The sequence below is a fragment of the Phoxinus phoxinus genome (assembly GCF_949152265.1).
Source record: "Phoxinus phoxinus genome assembly, chromosome: 17".
Classification (NCBI taxonomy): Eukaryota; Metazoa; Chordata; class Actinopteri; order Cypriniformes; family Leuciscidae; genus Phoxinus; species Phoxinus phoxinus.
This window is the reverse complement of record NC_136892.1, coordinates 33,235,071-33,255,251: the sequence shown is the minus strand read 5'-3', so window position 1 is coordinate 33,255,251 and position 20,181 is coordinate 33,235,071. Positions and strand designations below refer to the sequence as shown.

Below are 20,181 nucleotides of genomic sequence, written 5' to 3'. Positions count from 1 at the left end.
CTCTCACACACACAGACACTGAGAGAGACTGGCAAAATTCCCATCAAATCACATTCAAACCAAAATATCTGACTTCCTGTTGGTCGGAGCTAATGACTGTAAATTAGAAAGTTGTCCGGCTCGGGGAGATAAATATAAATACCGATTTTTGTTACTGTAGGTAAAACTAATACCCCATTTTTGACTAAAGGTGGCGCTACTGAGCCCCTTACCACGCCCGTTTCTGAAACTTCACACATGCCTAGTACCTAATAAATCTGATATGCATGTTGAGTTTCATGCAATTTGAAGCATGTTAAGAGCCTCAAATGCACCCAAAAAGAATATAAAAGTTTAAAGCGTTGCCATGGCAACAGTATTTAAGATATCAATAATTCTTTCACAGGTCTACATCTGCCGTGTGTTTACATTATACACATAAAGTTTGAAGCAAATCGGGTAAAAATAAGAGGGTGAATTCAAAGCATTTTGAAAGTGACACACTTCCTGCTGCCAGTTGGTGGCGCTATAACTTTGACTCACAATAGTCACATCCATGCGATCGGCCTCTTACAACGAACACACTGCTGAAGTTTCATCAAGATCAATTAATGTATGAGGATGTTATAACACACTTCCTGTTTCCAATATTCGCCATAAATTCGTTTCCTCGCCACGGCCAAATCGTTCGAGATATCAAAAATCCCCTCGCAATTTATCATCCTCCATGTCTTGACTTCATGCACACCGAGTTTCGTGGTGATTGGTTGAATCGTCTAGGAGGAGTATTTTAAATTCCATTGCATGTGTTTTTTAAACTACGCCAAATATCCGACTTCCTGTTGGGCTGGGGTAAAAAGTTAGAGCACGAAGGATATATGAACCGATGAGATCTATAAGTGTACCGAGTTTCATATTATTACACGCAAGCGTGTTTGATTTATGGACCAAGTTTTCGGACCGCGTTCCAGGGGGCGCTGTCGAGCCCCCCTGCCACGCCCGGGTACCAGCTTCAGTCCGGCTCTAATGGCCGCGGGTTCTGACATTTGTGCAAAGTTTCAAGAGTTTTTGAGCACGTTAAGGCCCCCAAAAGTGCCCAAAAGGTAGTAATATAATAATAATAATAATAATAGTTAAGAAGAATAATCCTTTGGAAAACAATAGGGCCTTCGCCTTTTCAAGGCTTGGGCCCTAATAATGAAGAATAATCCGAAGGAAAACAATAGGGCCTTCGCCTTTTCAAGGCTTGGGCCCTAATAAAGAAGAAATATAGCTGCAAGCAGCGATTACGGGCCCAAGCCGGTGGCACCGCCACCCTGGTGCCTTTAGTTACACTAAAGGCACCGGGCTGGCGCAGCCACCGGCTTGGGCCCTCCATCGCTGCTTGCAGCTATATTTATATATATATATATATATATATATATATATATATATATATATATATATATATATAAAGCCGCCACCCCGTTGCCTTTCGGGTTCCTGTGCACGACGGGCAATAACGTAACCCCGCTTTGACTGTCGAGAAGAAGTCTGCTTTAGAGCTTGTATCAGTGTGAGTCTTTCTGCTCCCCTCCAAACACACACAGAAAAGGGGGGGGGGGGGCTGTCTGTGTGTGTGTGCGTTTTCATACAACCCATAATAGCAGACTTCCTGTTGGGCTGGCGTAAAACTTAGAGCACGAAAGTTGTTCGGCCCAATGAGATCTATATGTGTACCGAGTTTCATACTAATTCATGCAATATTCAGTTTGATATATGGACCAAGTTTTCGGACCCCGTTAAAGGGGGCGCTGTTGAGCCCCCCTGCCACGCCCGGGTACCAGCTTCAGCCCGGCCCTGATGGCCACAGGTTCTGACCTGTGTGCAAAGTTTCAAGAGTTTTCGAGCACGTTAAGGGCCCCAAAAGTGCCCGAGAAGTCCCACACAGCAGAGAAAGGGTTAAAATAAAGCCCCCCCTCCTCTCTCACACACACAGACACTAAGAGAGACTGGCAAAATTCCCATCAAATCACATTCAAACCAAAATATCTGACTTCCTGTTGGTCGGAGCTAATGACTGTAAATTAGAAAGTTGTCCGGCTCGGGGAGATAAATATAAATACCGATTTTCGTTACTGTAGGTAAAACTAATACCCCATTTTTGACTAAAGGTGGCGCTACTGAGCCCCTTACCACGCCCGTTTCTGAAACTTTGCACAAGTGTACTAGGCAATAAATGTAAAGTGTCTGTCGAGTTTCATGCAATTTCAAGCATGTTAAGAGTCTCAAAAACTTTAAAAAAGAATATTAAAGTTTGTTGCGTTGCCATGGCAACAGTATTTAAGATATCAATAATCCTTTCACAGGTCTACATCTGCCGTGTGTTTACATTATACACATAAAGTTTGAAGCAAATCGGGTAAAAATAAGAGGGTGATTTTAAAGCATTTTGAAAGTGACACACTTCCTGCTGCCAGTTGGTGGCGCTATAACTTTGACTCACAATAGTCACATCCATGTGATTGGCCTCTTACAGCGAACACACTGCTGAAGTTTCATCCAGATCAGTTAATGTATGAGGATGTTATAACACACTTCCTGTTTCCAATATTCGCCATAAATTCGTTTCCTCGCCACGGCCAAACCGTTCGAGATATCAAAAATCCCCTGGCAATTTTTCATCCTCCATGTCTTGACTTCATGCACACCGAGTTTCGTGGTGATTGTTTGAATCGTCTAGGAGGAGTATTTTAAATTCCATTGCATGTGTTTTTTAAACTACGCCAAATAGCCGACTTCCTGTTGGGCTGGGGTAAAAAGTCAGAGCACGAAGGATATATGAACCGATGAGATCTATAAGTGTACCGAGTTTCATATTATTACACGCAAGCGTGTTTGATTTATGGACCAAGTTTTCGGACCGCGTTCCAGGGGGCGCTGTCGAGCCCCCCTGCCACGCCCGGGTACCAGCTTCAGTCCGGCTCTAATGGCCGCGGGTTCTGACATTTGTGCAAAGTTTCAAGAGTTTTTGAGCACGTTAAGAGACCCAAAAGTGCCCGAATAGTCGTAAGAAAAATAATAATAAATATATATATATATATATATATAAATAAATATAGCTGCAAGCAGCGATTACGGGCCCAAGCCGGTGGCACCGCCACCCTGGTGCCTTTAGTTACACTAAAGGCACCGGGCTGGCGCTGCCACCGGCTTGGGCCCTCCATCGCTGCTTGCAGCTATATTTATTTATATATATATATATATATATATATATATATATATATATATATATAAAAAGCCGCCACCCCGTTGCCTTTCGGGTTCCTGTGCACGACAAGCAATAACGTAACCCCGCTTGACTGTCGAGAAGAAGTCTGCTTTAGAGCTTGCATCAGTGTGAGTTAGAGGATGGATACCCGACCCGAGCCCGACGGGCCGGGCCGGGTTCGGACAGATATTTAGAAATGATGTTCGGGTTCGGGTCGGGCTCGGTCACATCAGCGCGATAAGGCATTGACCATTTTAAATTTAAAACAGCTTATGTAGGTAGCCGATGTGCCTGATGCTTTCACTTGATGCAAACGTTCGTTTTTGTGATTAAAATACATGTAAAATATTACCATAACATCCGTCTTCCTGTGTGCGGACATTTGTTTATGTAGCCGTGACAACGAAACGCGTGCATAATGTGTGCGCGCCAGGTGTTAAGAGCGCTTGTTGCTCCGCGCGCTGATGCGCTTGTCCTGTTGACATTTCCGATTGCCTTCCTACAGTTGCTTAATAAAAGCGGGCTTTCCACACAAAAAAACGTACAATTGTCATTAGTATGAGAAAAAAATGGGATTTTAACTGTCGGGCTCGGGTCGGGCTCGAACATAAATATCTTTATGCCTGTCGGGCTCGGGTCGGGTTCGGTTACTGCTCTGTCGGACGCGGGCCGGGCTCGGACTGAAAAATTTGGCCCGATCCGCACTCTAGTGTGAGTCTTTCTGCTCCCCTCCAAACACACACAGAAAAGGGGGGGGCTGTCTGTGTGTGTGCCCTCCCTCCCTCCCTCCCTCCCTCCCTCCCTCCCCACACACACACACTCACACAGAGAATGGCAGGGGGAACTCTGTCAGAGAGAGACAAAACCACATTCAAACCAAAATATCTGACTTCCTGTTGGTCGGTGCTAATGACTGTAAACCAGAAAGTTGTCCGGCTCGATGTGCACAATATACATACCAAGTTTTGTGACTGTAGGTAAAACTAACCCCCCCACTTTTGTCAAAAGTAACACACTTCCTGCTGCCAGTTGGTGGCGCTATAACTTTGACTCACATTAGTTACATCCATGTGATCGCTCTCTTACAACAAACACGCTACTGAAGTTTCATCAAGATCAATTAATGTATGAAGATGTTATAACACATCGTGTTTCTCTTTTCTCGCCATAATTTTGTTTCCTCGCCACGGCCAAACTGTTCGAGATTTCAAAAATCCGTCAGCAATTTAGTATCCTCAATGTCTTGACGTCATGCTGACCGAGTTTGGTTGCGATTGGATGAATTTTCTAGAAAGAGTGTTTCAAATTCCAGGGGCATGCGTTTTCATACCACCCACAATAGCCGACTTCCTGTTGGGCTGGCGTAAAACTTAGAGCACGAAAGTTGTTCGGCCCGATGAGATCTAAATGTGTACCGAGTTTCATATTATTACATGCAAGCGTGTTTGATATACGGACAAGTGTTTGAATCCCATTCCAGGGGGCGCTGTCGAGCCCCCCTGCCACGCCCGGGTACCAGCTTCAGCCGCGGGTTCTGACCTGTGTGCAAAATTTCAAGAGTTTTCGAGCACGTTAAGGGCCCCAAAAGTGCCCGAGATTTTGCACACAGCAGAGAAAGGGTTAAACTAAACTAGCCCCCCTCCTCACACACACACACATACACAGATCCCCCCCTCCCCTCCCCACCCCACACAGACAGACACACACACACAGAATGCCAGAGAGACAGAGAGAGACACAATTCACATTCAAACCACAATATCTGACTTTCTGTTGGTCGGAGCTAATGACTGTAAATTAGAAAGTTGTTCGGCTTGATAAGATCAAAACACACGCTGAGTTTTGTAACTGTAGGTAAAACTATAACTAAGTTATAACACACTTTATGCATCCTTTTTTAATCATAAATTCGTTTCCTCGCCACGGCCAAACCGTTCGAGATATCAAAAATCCGTCCGCAATTTAGCATCCTCCATGTCTTGACTTCATGCACACCGAGTTTCGTGGTCATCGGATGAATTCTCTGGGAGAAGTGTTTCAAATGCCAGAACATGCGTTTCCATACAGCCCATAATAGCCGACTTCCTGTTGGACTGGCGTAAAACTTAGAGCACGAAAGTTGTTCGGCCCGATGAGATCTATATGTGTACCGAGTTTCATATTATTACATGCAAGCGTGTTTGATATATGGACATGTTTTTGAATCCCATTCCAGGGGGCGCTGCCGAGCCCCCCTGCCACGCCCGGGTACCAGCTTCAGTCGGGCCCTGATGGCCGCGGATTCTGACATTTGTGCAAAGTTTCAAGAGTTTTTGAGCACGTTAAGGCCCCCAAAAGTGCCCAAAAGGTAGTAAAATAATAATAATAATAAAGAAGAAGAAGAAGAAGAATAATAAATAAATATATATATATATATATATATATATATATATATATATATATATATATATATAAATAAATATAGCTGCAAGCAGCGATTACGGGCCCAAGCCGGTGGCACCGCCACCCCGGTGCCTTTAGTTGCACTAAAGGCACCAGGGTGGCGGTGCCACCGCCTTGGGCCCTCCATCGCTGCTTGCAGCTATATTTATTTATATATATATATATATATATATATATATATATATATATATATATATATATATATATAAAACCGCCACCCCGGTGCCTTTAGGGTTCCTGTGCACAACGGGCAATAACGTAACTCCGCTTTGATTGTCCAGAAGAAGTCTGCTTTAGAGCTTGCATCAGTGTGGGTTCTGCAAAAGTGCACATCGAGGGCACATATCAACCACAAAGTATGCGTGAGCACCCTTCTGAAACCTAAAATGAAAAATTAGACACCCTACAGTCTCATGGACTTAACGGACACATGAAATCAGCAGCCATTGTAAGTACACAACACCAAAAATTCATATGAAGTGTGGTATATATATATATATATATTACATTTTTTAAGGGACAAGACAAAGAATTTGACTTGCCTGACCTGATTAGAACAGTGAAAAAAATAAAAAATAAAAATAATCACTAAAACGAGAATTGTTCTGATTTTATTATGATACTCAAAATATTCCACAACAAATCCTTTAAATGTATTGATATTCAGAACAGAACAAGAATTTAAAAAAATAACAATAAAATATTATTTATTTATTTCGATTTTGTATTTTTATTTAATGACTATTATTTATTTAGAGCAGGTACAGCTAGTGTGCGATGCTTTTGCTATTTCAGAGGAAAAAAACAAATTTTATTTAAAAAATGCTTTTCAATTAAATCAAATGTTCAAGCTTTGTTTTCGTTTTATTATTTTGTTTGTTTTAAACTTTGTTCAATTTATATTGTTAATCATTTGACACTAACCAAATGCATAAAGTATCATTTTAACTTTTAAAAAACTATTAACATTTGTTCATAGTACATTGTCTGTCTTTTGTTAATAGGACAAAACATTGTTATTATATTTTATAATATTTTATATATATATATATATATATATATATATATATATATATATATATATATATATATATATATATATTAAATAAACATTTGAAATCGTTCAAAAAAAAATATATCAGCATTGTTTTAAACTTTGAAACACAGAAGTAGCGCAATGTCTGGCCACGCCCACTTCTGGCATCAGACTTTTAGGCTGGCGCTGTCGTGATCACACTGCTATGACGTATGGTTCTGGGGTTCTGCAGTTGGTTACTATTGGGGCTCCCGCGCCACCTCCTTTTCACAACCTGAGGGAACCGTCTCCGGAATATTAACCTCACTCCCAGAAGTCCAATTCCCATCATTCATGCCTCTTACCTGGGACTGATTGCACGCGCGCACACACACACACACACACACACACACACACACACACACACACACACACACACACACACACACACACACACACACACACACACACACACACACACACACACACACACACACACACACACACACACACACACACACGCGCGCGCGCACACGTACACTGTTTAAAAACAAGAAATATTTATCCAACCTCGTTTAAAACAGTCTGTCGGTGCCATCTTTTGGACATTCATCATATTGCATTGGTTTTAATTTCTAGTCCTCAAACAGAGCAGTAGCCTAATCCGTTTATTTTTAAGTTATTGATTGAAAAAGAAACTTCAAATGCATTTTTAGTCATAGTATTATTTTATACAGAAATACATTATTTGTAATTCAGATGAGAATAATTTTAAGGAAAACAAATATATTGATCTGAAATATAGCACGTGTTTTTGCAAAATAAATTCAAGCAATAGCCTATACCCGCCCCCGAAATGGCGCTAATTTTAAAATTAAACTAAAAAAGCTCACGGCTGCACAGGCATTCATAACGCTGCGCGTCCAACGCGAGGAGTGAGCAGAACAGAGCGAACGTTTTTTTAGTTAATTTCTACTTTCATAGGAATTCATTCGAGCGCACTGCAAGCGCCACCATAATCATACTTACTTTCACTTTTATATTAGCGATTTAAAACCCCTCGCTGGTGTCACACGTTGGTTAACCGGTGGGAAAAATATACAGATATTCAAATATACAGATATATTAAATATATCATCGCGCTCCACCGTCGATTTGATGTGTGTGTGTGTGTGTGTGTGTGTGTGTGTGTTAAAATAATTTAGTTCAGTTAGAGAACGGGCACTAACCTACAATTAAAACCTGAACGTGTCCGCTTAATAAATCGTGAGCTGAATGAGAGTCGCAGCAAAGATCAGCACAAGGAGTCCAATTTCATTAATCATGGGTGGACAGCTGACTGAAAAGATGATGACGGAATATTGAACACGCAATTCAAGCAATCCCACCCCCGAAATGGCGCTATGTTTAAAATGAAACTAAATGCTCACGGCTACACGGGTAACGCGTTCACGGCGAGGAACGAGCAGAACCATTTTTTTACAGTCTATGAGCAGAACAGAGTGAATGTGTTTTAGTTCATTCCTACTGGACGTCCAGTAGGCTACTACTTTGGCTTTTAAGTTAGCGATTTAAAAGCCCCCGCTTTAATCACACATCGATTAACCCGTAGGAAAATATTCTCACAGTCACTAATATATTTATATATAAATACAATATACAATGGGCCTACCTGATTTCGAACACAAGAGGGCAGTATTGCCCTATGTATGACTTATTTTTTTACTAAATAGCGCATTCTGGCTGTTTTTTAACTTATACATAATTCTTAAATTGAAAAAAAGAACAAAATGGGTTTAGTTCTGATATTTGTATACTTTTATATAGAAATAAATGGTGTATAATAAAATTTTTAGAAGATATGAGGCTTTTAGTGATTCCTTTCTGGACATTACTTTAATCCCTCGCCACAGCAAAACCGTTTGAGATATTTAATATCCGTTCATAATTTAGCATCTTTAATGTATTTTCATCATGTTGAAAAAGTTTGGTGTGAATAAAATCAACCACCGCTAAAAACTAGGAGTCTAAAATATATCAATATATCACATTCAAACCAAAATATCTGACTTCCTGTTGGTCGGAGCTAATGACTGTAAATTAGAAAGTTGTCCGGCTCGAAGAGAAGAATATACGTACCGAGTTTGGTTACTGTAGATAAAACTAATACCCCATTTTTGACTAAAGGTGGCGCTACTGAGCCCCTCCACCACGTCCGTTTCTGAAACTTCGCACAAGTGTACTAAGCAATAAAAGTGATATGCATGTTGAGTTTCATGCAATTTGAAGCATGTTAAGAGCCTCAAATGCATCCAAAAAGAATATAAAAGTTTAAAGCGTTGCCATGGCGACAGTATTAAAGATATCAATAATCCTTTCACAGGTCTACATCTGTCGTGTGTTTACATTATACAGATAAAGTTTGAAGCAAATCGGGTAAAAATAAGAGGGTGATTTCAAAGCATTTTGAAAGTGACACACTTCCTGCTGCCAGTTGGTGGCGCTATAACTTTGACTCACAATAGTCACATCCATGTGATCGGCCTCTTACAGCGAACACACTGCTGAAGTTTCATCAAGATCAGTTAATGTATGAGGATGTTATAACACACTTCCTGTTTCCAATATTCGCCATAAATTCGTTTCCTCGCCACGGCCAAACCGTTCGAGATATCAAAAATCCCCTCGCAATTTATCATCCTCCATGTCTTGACTTCATGCACACCGAGTTTCGTGGTCATCCGATGAATTCTCTAGGACAAGTGTTTCAAATGCCAGAACATGCGTTTCCATACAGCCCATAATAACCGACTTCCTGTTGGACTGGCGTAAAACTTAGAGCACGAAAGTTGTTCGGCCCGATGAGATCTATACGTGTACCGAGTTTCATATTATTACATGCAAGCGTGTTTGAGATATGGACATGTTTTTGAATCCCATTCCAGGGGGCGCTGTCGAGCCCCCCTGCCACGCCCGGGTCCCAGCTTCAGTCGGGCCCTAATGGCCGCGGGTTCTGACATTTGTGCAAAGTTTCAAGAGTTTTTGAGCACGTTAAGGCCCCCAAAAGTGACCAAAAGGTAGTAATATAATAATAATAAAGAAGAAGAATAAATAAATATAACTGCAAGCAGCGATTACGGGCCCAAGCCGGTGGCACCACCACCCCAGTGCCTTTAGTTGCACTAAAGGCACCGAGGTGGCGGTGCCACCGGCTTGGGCCCTCCATCGCTGCTTGCAGTTATATTTATTTATATATATATATATATATAAAAAACGCCACCCCGGTGCCTTTCGGGTTCCTGTGCACGACGGGCAATAACGTAACTCCGCTTTGACTGTCGAGAAGAAGTCTGCTTTAGAGCTTGCATCAGGTTGGGTTCTGCAAAAGTGCGCATCGAGGGCACATATAAGAATTTTTTTTTTATATATACATATATATATATACCGGTATGTGTGTATATTCCCCCCCCCCCCTCCCTATTTTTAACATGTATATTATTATATATATATATATATTATTAAAATGTTTGGGTGCTAAACTATTCTTTATTATAGGCTTTGTATTTCACTCATGTTCCAATATTGAAAAATGATCCTCTTCAAATACGCAAAAATGTGCTTGGAAACATCACAGTGGAGCGGTGCTTACTGTGAACGGTACGAACTGTACAACTGACTATTTAAACAGAGCAGTGTAATTTTTATATGTTAGGTTGACTATTATATTAAGGCTATAATGAACATACTGCGATGTCAAGATTGCAATGCACGTGTGTGTGTGTGTGTGTGTGTGTGAGTGTATGTGTGTGTGTGTGTGTTGTTTTGTTCATACAAGACATCATTCAAACTGCAAGTGTTTCCTTATATTTGTGTACACTCGCAATAAAACACATTGGGCTTTTGTTAAACTATAAACTCTTGTCAAACTGTAACCTACAACTGTCACCCAACCAAAATCTCTCTCTCTCACACACACACACACACACACACACACACACACACACACACACACACACACACACACACACACACACACACACACACACACACACACACACACACAGTTTAAAAGCAAAAAAAATTTATCCAACCTCATTTAAAAACAGTCTGTCGGTGCCATCTTTTGGACATTCATCATATTGCATTGGTTTTAATTTCTTGTCCTCAAACAGAGCAGTAATCTGTTTATTTTAAGCAGCAAAGATCAGCAGCAGGAGTCCGATTTCATTTACTGTAAGAACAATAGGCTATTGAACTCACAATTCAAGCAATCCACCCCGAACTATAGAGCCAAATCATGAAACTAAAAAGCGCATGATTGAGACAAAGATAATTTTACTTGCCCAACCTGATTAGAACATGGGGAAAAAAGAAACAAAATCCTGATTATAACATTTATTGTAAGCTGCTATCGATAGTGCATTATAAATACATTAGTCACGGTAACAATGTTGCGAAGCACTCACAAAATAATCACAGTGAACAATTAAAAAATGGGGCGTTTTCATATTTTCTAACATGATACAGTTAAGCAACCTCACACGACGAGTCCTCTTTTCATGAATACCACCATCACAATTGAAAAATTGACATTGATTTCATACAACAGTTCAATAAATGCATAAAATGAGTCACTTACACTTTAGATGCAATGTTCCTGTTTTTGTTCTGTTTCAGCAGCGAAAATAGTTCAACAAAGATCACAGCAGAACCATCGCGCATCTCACAGTGTTTATTCATTAGTGAATGATTCCGCTTTTTGAAAGAATCGCTTGACTCAAAGATTCAATTATCAATCAATAGACAACTGTCTCATTCATTAATGACTCAGTCGTTCAAACGACTCGTTTGAACGAATGAATCAATGACTCGCTCATTAAGACGGTCGCCTTGCGACACTTAAAGGAGGTTTAGTGTTATGTTCAAAAGTATAGCCTATCATTCTTTCCAACGATCGTTAATTAACTTATATTTAAAACAATCTCATAACATTATTTAATGCATTGTTATTTTTCAGTTTAAAATATTTAATTTGATCAGCCACAGGGTGTCCCTATAGTGTCTTATTATTCTAAAAAATTTAATTTATTGATCAAATTTAGAAATTAAAAATGAAATATGAAGCATACATTTAATAAGAGTAGGGGTGTGACTAGGTACAGATATTAGGCTACAATATACAGATTTAAATATATCATCGCGCTCCACCGTCGATTTGAGATTGCAATGCACGTGTGTGTGTGTGTGTGTGTGTGTGTGTGTGTGTGTGTGTGTTAAAATAATTTAGTTTAGTTAGAGAACGGGCACTAACCTATTAAAACCTGAACGTGTCCGCTTAATAAATCGTGAGTTGAACGAGAGTCGCAGCAAAGATCAGTCCAATTTCATTAATCATCATGGGTGAAGAGCTGACTGAAAAGATGATGACGGAATATTTTGTGTAAAAACGACTATTTAAGCGAATCTGTCATTGTACTGTTTTATTGTTTTCCATTAAGAATAATAGGCTATTGAACTCACAATTCAAGCAATAACGCGTTCACGGCGAGGAACGAGCAGAACAGAGTGAATGTGTTTTAGTTCATTCCTACTGGACGTCCAGTACTTACTTTCGCTTTTAAGTTAGCGATTTAAAAGCTCCCGCCGGTGTCACACGTCGATTAACCGGTGGGAAAATATCCTCACACAGTCACCCTAATAAATATATATTTATGTCTGAACTATTTTGATCTCATTTAGACCTTACATGCTGGCATTGACTGTCATACATCACTAGAGGGCAGTATAGCCCTATGTATGACTTGATTTTTATTAAATAGCCCTATTCTGTTGGTCTGAGCTAATGACTGTAAATTAGAAAGTTGTCCGGCTCAAGGAGAAGAATACATATATAGATTTTTGTGACTGTAGGTAAAACTAACCCCCCCTCTTGGGTCAAAAGTATCTTGAAAGTGACACACTTCCTGCTGCCAGTTGGTGGCGCTATAACTTTGACTCACAATAGTCACATCCATGTGATCGCCCTCTTACAACAAACACACTGCTGAAGTTTCATCAAGATCAATTAATGTATGAAGACGTTATAACACACTTCCTGTTTCCAATATTCGCCATAAATTTGTTTCCTCGCCACGGCCAAACCGTTCGAGATATCAAAAATCCCCTCGCAATTTATCATCCTCCATGTCTTGGCTTCATGCACACCGAGTTTCGTGGTCATCCGATGAATTCTCTAGGAGAAGTGTTTCAAATGCCAGAACATGCGTTTCCATACAACCCATAATAACCGACTTCCTGTTGGACTGGCGTAAAACTTAGAGCACGAAAGTTGTTCGCCCCGATGAGATCTATATGTGTACCGAGTTTCATATTATTACATGCAAGCGTGTTTGATATATGGACATGTTTTTGAATCCCATTCCAGGGGGCGCTGGCGAGCCCCCCTGCCACGCCCGGGTCCCAGCTTCAGTCGGGCCCTGATGGCCGCAGGTTCTGACATTTGTGCAAAGTTTCAAGAGTTTTTGAGCACGTTAAGGCCCCCAAAAGTGACCAAAAGGTAGTAATATAATAATAATAAAGAAGAAGAAGAATAAATAAATATAGCTGCAAGCAGCGATTACGGGCCCAAGCCGGTGGCACCACCACCCCGGTGCCTTTAGTTGCACTAAAGGCACCGAGGTGGCGGTGCCACCGGCTTGGGCCCTCCATCGCTGCTTGCAGCTATATTTATTATATATATATATATATATATATATATATATATATATATATATATATATAAAAAACGCCACCCCGGTGCCTTTCGGGTTCCTGTGCACGACGGGCAATAACGTAACTCCGCTTTGACTGTCGAGAAGAAGTCTGCTTTAGAGCTTGCATCAGTGTGGGTTCTGCAAAAGTGCGCATCGAGGGCACATATAAGAAAAAAAATTGTATATATACATATATATATATACCGGTATGTGTGTATATTCCCCCCCCCCCCCTATTTTTAACATGTATATTATTATATATATATATATATTATTAAAATGTTTGGGTGCTAAACTATTCTTTATTATAGGCTTTGTATTTCACTCACGTTCCAATATTGAAAAATGATCCTCTTCAAATACGTAAAAATGTGCTTGGAAACATCACAGTGGAGCGGTGCTTACTGTGAACGGTACGAACTGTACAACTGACTATTTAAACAGAGCAGTGTAATTTTTATGTTAGGTTGACTTGGCTATAATGAACATACTGCGATGTCAAGATTGCAATGCACGTGTGTGTGTGTGTGTGTGTGTGTGTGTGTGTGTGTGTGTGTGTGTGTGTGTGTGTGTGTGTGTGTGTGTGTGTGTGTGTTGTTTTGTTCATACAAGACATCATTCAAACTGCAAGTGTTTCCTTATATTTGTGTACACTCGCAATAAAACACATTGGGCTTTTGTTAAACTATAAACTCTTGTCAAACTGTAACCTACTGTCACCCAACCAAAATCTCTCTCTCACACATAGTGCTGTGTTGAAAAAAATCGATTCACCAATTCTAAATCGATTTTCATATTAATTTCTAAAGATCGATCCGTAACTCAGAGGATCGATTTAATAACAGGCCTACATTTTCCCCATAAACACACTGAGACACGGCGACCGGCGGCGCTGCTAATGCGGTTTCTCTGAATCCACTTGTTGACAAGAAAGGAGGAATGAATCGTTCACATAGCGCGTTTTTTGTGCGTGCAAATTCGTTTTCCAGGCGCGCCTCTGTTCATGGTTGCATAGCAACGGCAGACGCAAAGGGAAAGCACGCGCTTGTTGAGAGGAGAAAGCGGTGCAAACCTGGTGCAAACTCGTGCAAACTGCGCTCTCCATGATGACGAGGAAGTATCATCAAATAATTAATTGATTTCTAGCCCTTGCATTAGCTTTACTACTAGATATATTCATTGAGATGAGAAATAAAAAGCCGCCCTGTACAGCTATGATCAGCTGTTCGGCCGAGCTTTCCATGTTGTTACGGAAAGGCCGTAACAGGCTTGTTTTTGTCACATGACCTGTTGAGATGCATTGAAGTGCTTCTCACTGAATTTGCACGCGCATAAAACGCGATATGTGAACGGCCCCTAAAGTGGTATCGTGTGCGGTTCGTTGTATCTAGTTTAAAAGGCCTTTTAAATATGAACGCAGTTTTGGATTAAATAAAAGGACAGTCAAGTCAAATAAAACACATTTTATCTCCTGTTTAGTTGGTAACACTACATTAAGACACCATTCATTAACATTATGCCTTATCTAACATCAATACATTGAGTGAACAATACATTTTTACAACATTAATGTATGTTTGTGAATGTTATTTAATACAAACACTTGATTGTTCATGAACAGTTAAAACTTTTGATTTTAAAAATATAAGATCGGATCAGATCGGATCGAATTTCTTGTCCTCAAACAGAGCAGTAATCTGTTTATTTTAAGCAGCAAAGATCAGCAGCAGGAGTCCGATTTCATTTACTGTAAGAACAATAGGCTATTGAACTCACAATTCAAGCAATCCACCCCGAACTATAGAGCCAAATCATGAAACTAAAAAGCGCATGGTTGAGACAAAGATAATTTTACTTGCCCAACCTGATTAGAACATGGGGAAAAAAGAAACAAAATCCTGATTATAACATTTATTGTAAGCTGCTATCGATAGTGCATTAGTCACGGTAACAATGTTGCGAAGCACTCACAAAATAATCACAGTGAACAATTAAAAAATGGGGCGTTTTCATATTTTCTAACATGATACAGTTAAGCAACCTCACACGACGAGTCCTCTTTTCATGAATACCACCATCACAATTGAAAAATTGACATTGATTTCATACAACAGTTCAATAAATGCATATAATGAGTCACTTACACTTTAGATGCAATGTTCCTGTTTTTGTTCTGTTTCAGCAGCGAAAATAGTTCAACAAAGATCACAGCAGAACCATCGCGCATCTCACAGTGTTTTTTCATTAGTGAATGATTCCGCTTTTTGAAAGAATCGCTTGACTCAAAGATTCAATTATCAATCAATAGACAACTGTCTCATTCATTAATGACTCAGTCGTTCAAACGACTCGTTTGAACGAATGAATCAATGACTCGCTCATTAAGACGGTCGCCTTGCGACACTTAAAGGAGGTTTAGTGTTATGTTCAAAAGTATAGCCTATCATTCTTTCCAACGATCGTTAATTAACTTATATTTAAAACAATCTCATAACATTATTTAATGCATTGTTATTTTTCAGTTTAAAATATTTAATTTGATCAGCCACAGGGTGTCCCTATAGTGTCTTATTATTCTAAATAATTTAATTTATTGATCAAATTTAGAAATTAAAAATGAAATTATGAAGCATACATTTAATAAGAGTAGGGGTGTGACTAGGTACAGATATTAGGCTACAATATACAGATTTAAATATATAATCGCGCTCCACCGTCGATTTGAGATTGCAATGCACGTGTGTGTATGTGTGTGTGTGTGTGTGTGTGTGTGTGTTAAAATAATTTAGTTTAGTTAGAGAACGGGCACTAACCTATTAAAACCTGAACGTGTCCGCTTAATAAATCGTGAGTTGAACGAGAGTCGCAGCAAAGATCAGTCCAATTTCATTAATCATCATGGGTGAAGAGCAGACTGAAAAGATGATGACGGAATATTTTGTGTAAAAACGACTATTTAAGCGAATCTGTCATTGTACTGTTTTATTGTTTTCCATTAAGAATAATAGGCTATTGAACTCGCAATTCAAGCAATAACGCGTTCACGGCGAGGAACGAGCAGAACAGAGTGAATGTGTTTTAGTTCATTCCTACTGGACGTCCAGTACTTACTTTCGCTTTTAAGTTAGCGATTTAAAAGCTCCCGCCGGTGTCACACGTCGATTAACCGGTGGGAAAATATCCTCACACAGTCACCCTAATAAATATATATTTATGTCTGAACTATTTTGATCTCATTTAGACCTTACATGCTGGCATTGACTGTCATACATCACTAGAGGGCAGTATAGCCCTATGTATGACTTGATTTTTATTAAATAGCCCTATTCTGTTGGTCTGAGCTAATGACTGTAAATTAGAAAGTTGTCCGGCTCAAGGAGAAGAATACATATATAGATTTTTGTGACTGTAGGTAAAACTAACCCCCCCTCTTGGGTCAAAAGTATCTTGAAAGTGACACACTTCCTGCTGCCAGTTGGTGGCGCTATAACTTTGACTCACAATAGTCACATCCATGTGATCGGCCTCTTACAGCGAACACACTGCTGAAGTTTCATCAAGATCAATTAATGTATGAGGATGTTATAACACACTTCCTGTTTCCAATATTCGCCATAAATTTGTTTCCTCGCCACGGCCAAACCGTTCGAGATATCAAAAATCCCCTCGCAATTTATCATCCTCCATGTCTTGGCTTCATGCACACCGAGTTTCGTGGTCATCCGATGAATTCTCTAGGAGAAGTGTTTCAAATGCCAGAACATGCGTTTCCATACAACCCATAATAACCGACTTCCTGTTGGACTGGCGTAAAACTTAGAGCACGAAAGTTGTTCGGCCCGATGAGATCTATATGTGTACCGAGTTTCATATTATTTCATGCAAGCGTGTTTGATATATGGACATGTTTTTGAATCCCATTCCAGGGGGCGCTGGCGAGCCCCCCTGCCACGCCCGGGTCCCAGCTTCAGTCGGGCCCTGATGGCCGCAGGTTCTGACATTTGTGCAAAGTTTCAAGAGTTTTTGAGCACGTTAAGGCCCCCAAAAGTGCCCAAAAGGTAGTAAAATAATAATAATAATAATAAAGAAGAAGAATAATAAATAATAATCCTAAGAAAAACAATAGGGCCTTCGCCTTTTCAAGGCTTGGGCCCTAATAATCCCAAGAAAAACAATAGGGCCTTCGCCTTTTCAAGGCTTGGGCCCTAATAATCCTAAGAAAAACAATAGGGCCTTCGCCTTTTCAAGGCTTGGGCCCTAATAATAATAATAATAATCCGAAGGAAAACAATAGGGCCTTCGCCTTTTCAAGGCTTGGGCCCTAAATATATATATATATATAAATATAGCTGCAAGCAGCGATTACGGGCCCAAGCCGGTGGCACCGCCACCCCGGTGCCTTTAGTGTAACTAAAGGCACCAGGGTGGCGGTGCCACCGGCTTGGGCCCTCCATCGCTGCTTGCAGCTATATTTATATATATATATATAAAGCCGCCACCCCGTTGCCTTTCGGGTTCCTGTGCACGACGGGCAATAACGTAACCCCGCTTTGACTGTCGAGAGGGCAATATAGCCCTATGTATCACTCGATTTTATTTAACCAAATGTTTTTTTAACAAAATATGTTATTTATCTGATTCATCCAACCCTATACTGCACTCTTTTACTAATACTATATTATATTTCATCGTTTTCATGTCTTGCCCTCAAACATATCTGTTTAATCTGCTTATTTTTAAGTTACACATAATACATTGATTGAAAAAGAAACTCAAACTTTTTGTTTATGGTAATATTATTTGATACAGAAAGAAATAAGTGAGACTGTGGGAGTGAGGGGAGGGTAATGACAGCCAAAGGGAGACAGAGACAGATAACTTTTGAAACTAAAAAATGACATCCTAACTTTGATAATGTTTAAATATACATTAAAATGCAGCATATCACTAATTGAAATTAGTGTACTTTAAAACACTTGTTTAAAATAAAAAACACATTTATACATAGTATAAAACACTAGATGGCACAATTGTTCATAGTCTTTCTGCTCCCCTCCCCACACACACAGACAGGGGGGCTGTCTGTGTGTGTGCCCTCCCTCCCCTCCCCACACAGACACACACACACAGACACACACACACACACACACACACACACACACACACAGAGAATGGCTGGGGGAACTCTGTCAGAGAGAGACAAAACCACATTCAAACCAAAATATCTGACTTCCTGTTGGTCGGAGCTAATGACTGTAAATCAGAAAGTTGTCCGGCTCGATGTGCACAATATACATACCAAGTTTTGTGACTGTAGGTAAAACTAACCCCCCCACTTTTGTCAAAAGTAACACACTTCCTGCTGCCAGTTGGTGGCGCTATAACTTTGACTCACATTAGTTACATCCATGTGATTGCTCTCTTACAACAAACACGCTACTGAAGTTTCATCAAGATCAATTAATGTATGAAGACGTTATAACACATCGTGTTTCTCTTTTCTCGCCATAATTTCGTTTCCTCGCCACGGCCAAACTGTTCGAGATATCAAAAATCCGTCAGCAATATAGTATCCTCAATGTCTTGACGTAATGCTGACCGAGTTTGGTTGCGATTGGATGAATTTTCTAGAAAGAGTGTTTCAAATTCCAGGGGCATGCGTTTTCATACCACCCACAATAGCCGACTTCCTGTTGGGCTGGCGTAAAACTTAGAGCACGAAAGTTGTTCGGCCCGATGAGATCTATATGTGTACCGAGTTTCATATTATTACATGCAAGCGTGTTTGATATACGGACAAGTGTTTGAATCCCATTCCAGGGGGCGCTGTCGAGCCCCCCTGCCACGCCCGGGTACCAGCTTCAGCCCGGCCGCGGGTTCTAACCTGTGTGCAAAATTTCAAGAGTTTTCGAGCACGTTAAGGGCCCCAAAAGTGCCCGAGATTTTGCACACAGCAGAGAAAGGGTTAAACTAAACTAGCCCCCCTCCTCATACACACACATACACAGATCCCCCCTCCCTTCCCCACCCCACACAGACAGACACACACACACAGAATAGCAGAGAGACAGAGAGAGACACAATTCACATTCAAACCACAATATCTGACTTTCTGTTGGTCGGAGCTAATGACTGTAAATTAGAAAGTTGTTCGGCTTGATAAGATCAATATACACGCTGAGTTTTGTAACTGTAGGTAAAACTATAACTAAGTTATAACACACTTTATGCATCCTTTTTTAATCATAAATTCGTTTCCTCGCCACGGCCAAACCTTTCGAGATATCAAAAATCCGTCCGCAATTTAGCATCCTCCATGTCTTGACTTCATGCACACCGAGTTTCGTGGTCATCGGATGAATTCTCTGGGAGAAGTGTTTCAAATGCCAGAACATGCGTTTCCATACAGCCCATAATAGCCGACTTCCTGTTGGACTGGCGTAAAACTTAGAGCACGAAAGTTGTTCGGCCCGATGAGATCTATATGTGTACCGAGTTTCATATTATTACATGCAAGCGTTTTTGATATATGGACATGTTTTTGAATCCCATTCCAGGGGGCGCTGCCGAGCCCCCCTGCCACGCCCGGGTACCAGCTTCAGTCGGGCCCTAATGGCCGCGGGTTATGACATTTGTGCAAAGTTTCAAGAGTTTTTGAGCACGTTAAGGCCCCCAAAAGTGCCCAAAAGGTAGTAAAATAATAATAATAAAGAAGAAGAAAAAGAATAATAAATAATAATCCG

General features: G+C 40.4%; 1 long non-coding RNA gene across 2 annotated transcripts in view; it reads right to left on the bottom strand.

Moving 5' to 3' along the window:
- LOC306984820 overlaps positions 1–20,181 on the bottom strand; it is a 65,832-nt gene that overhangs the window by 19,141 nt on the left and 26,510 nt on the right. The window lies entirely within an intron of this gene.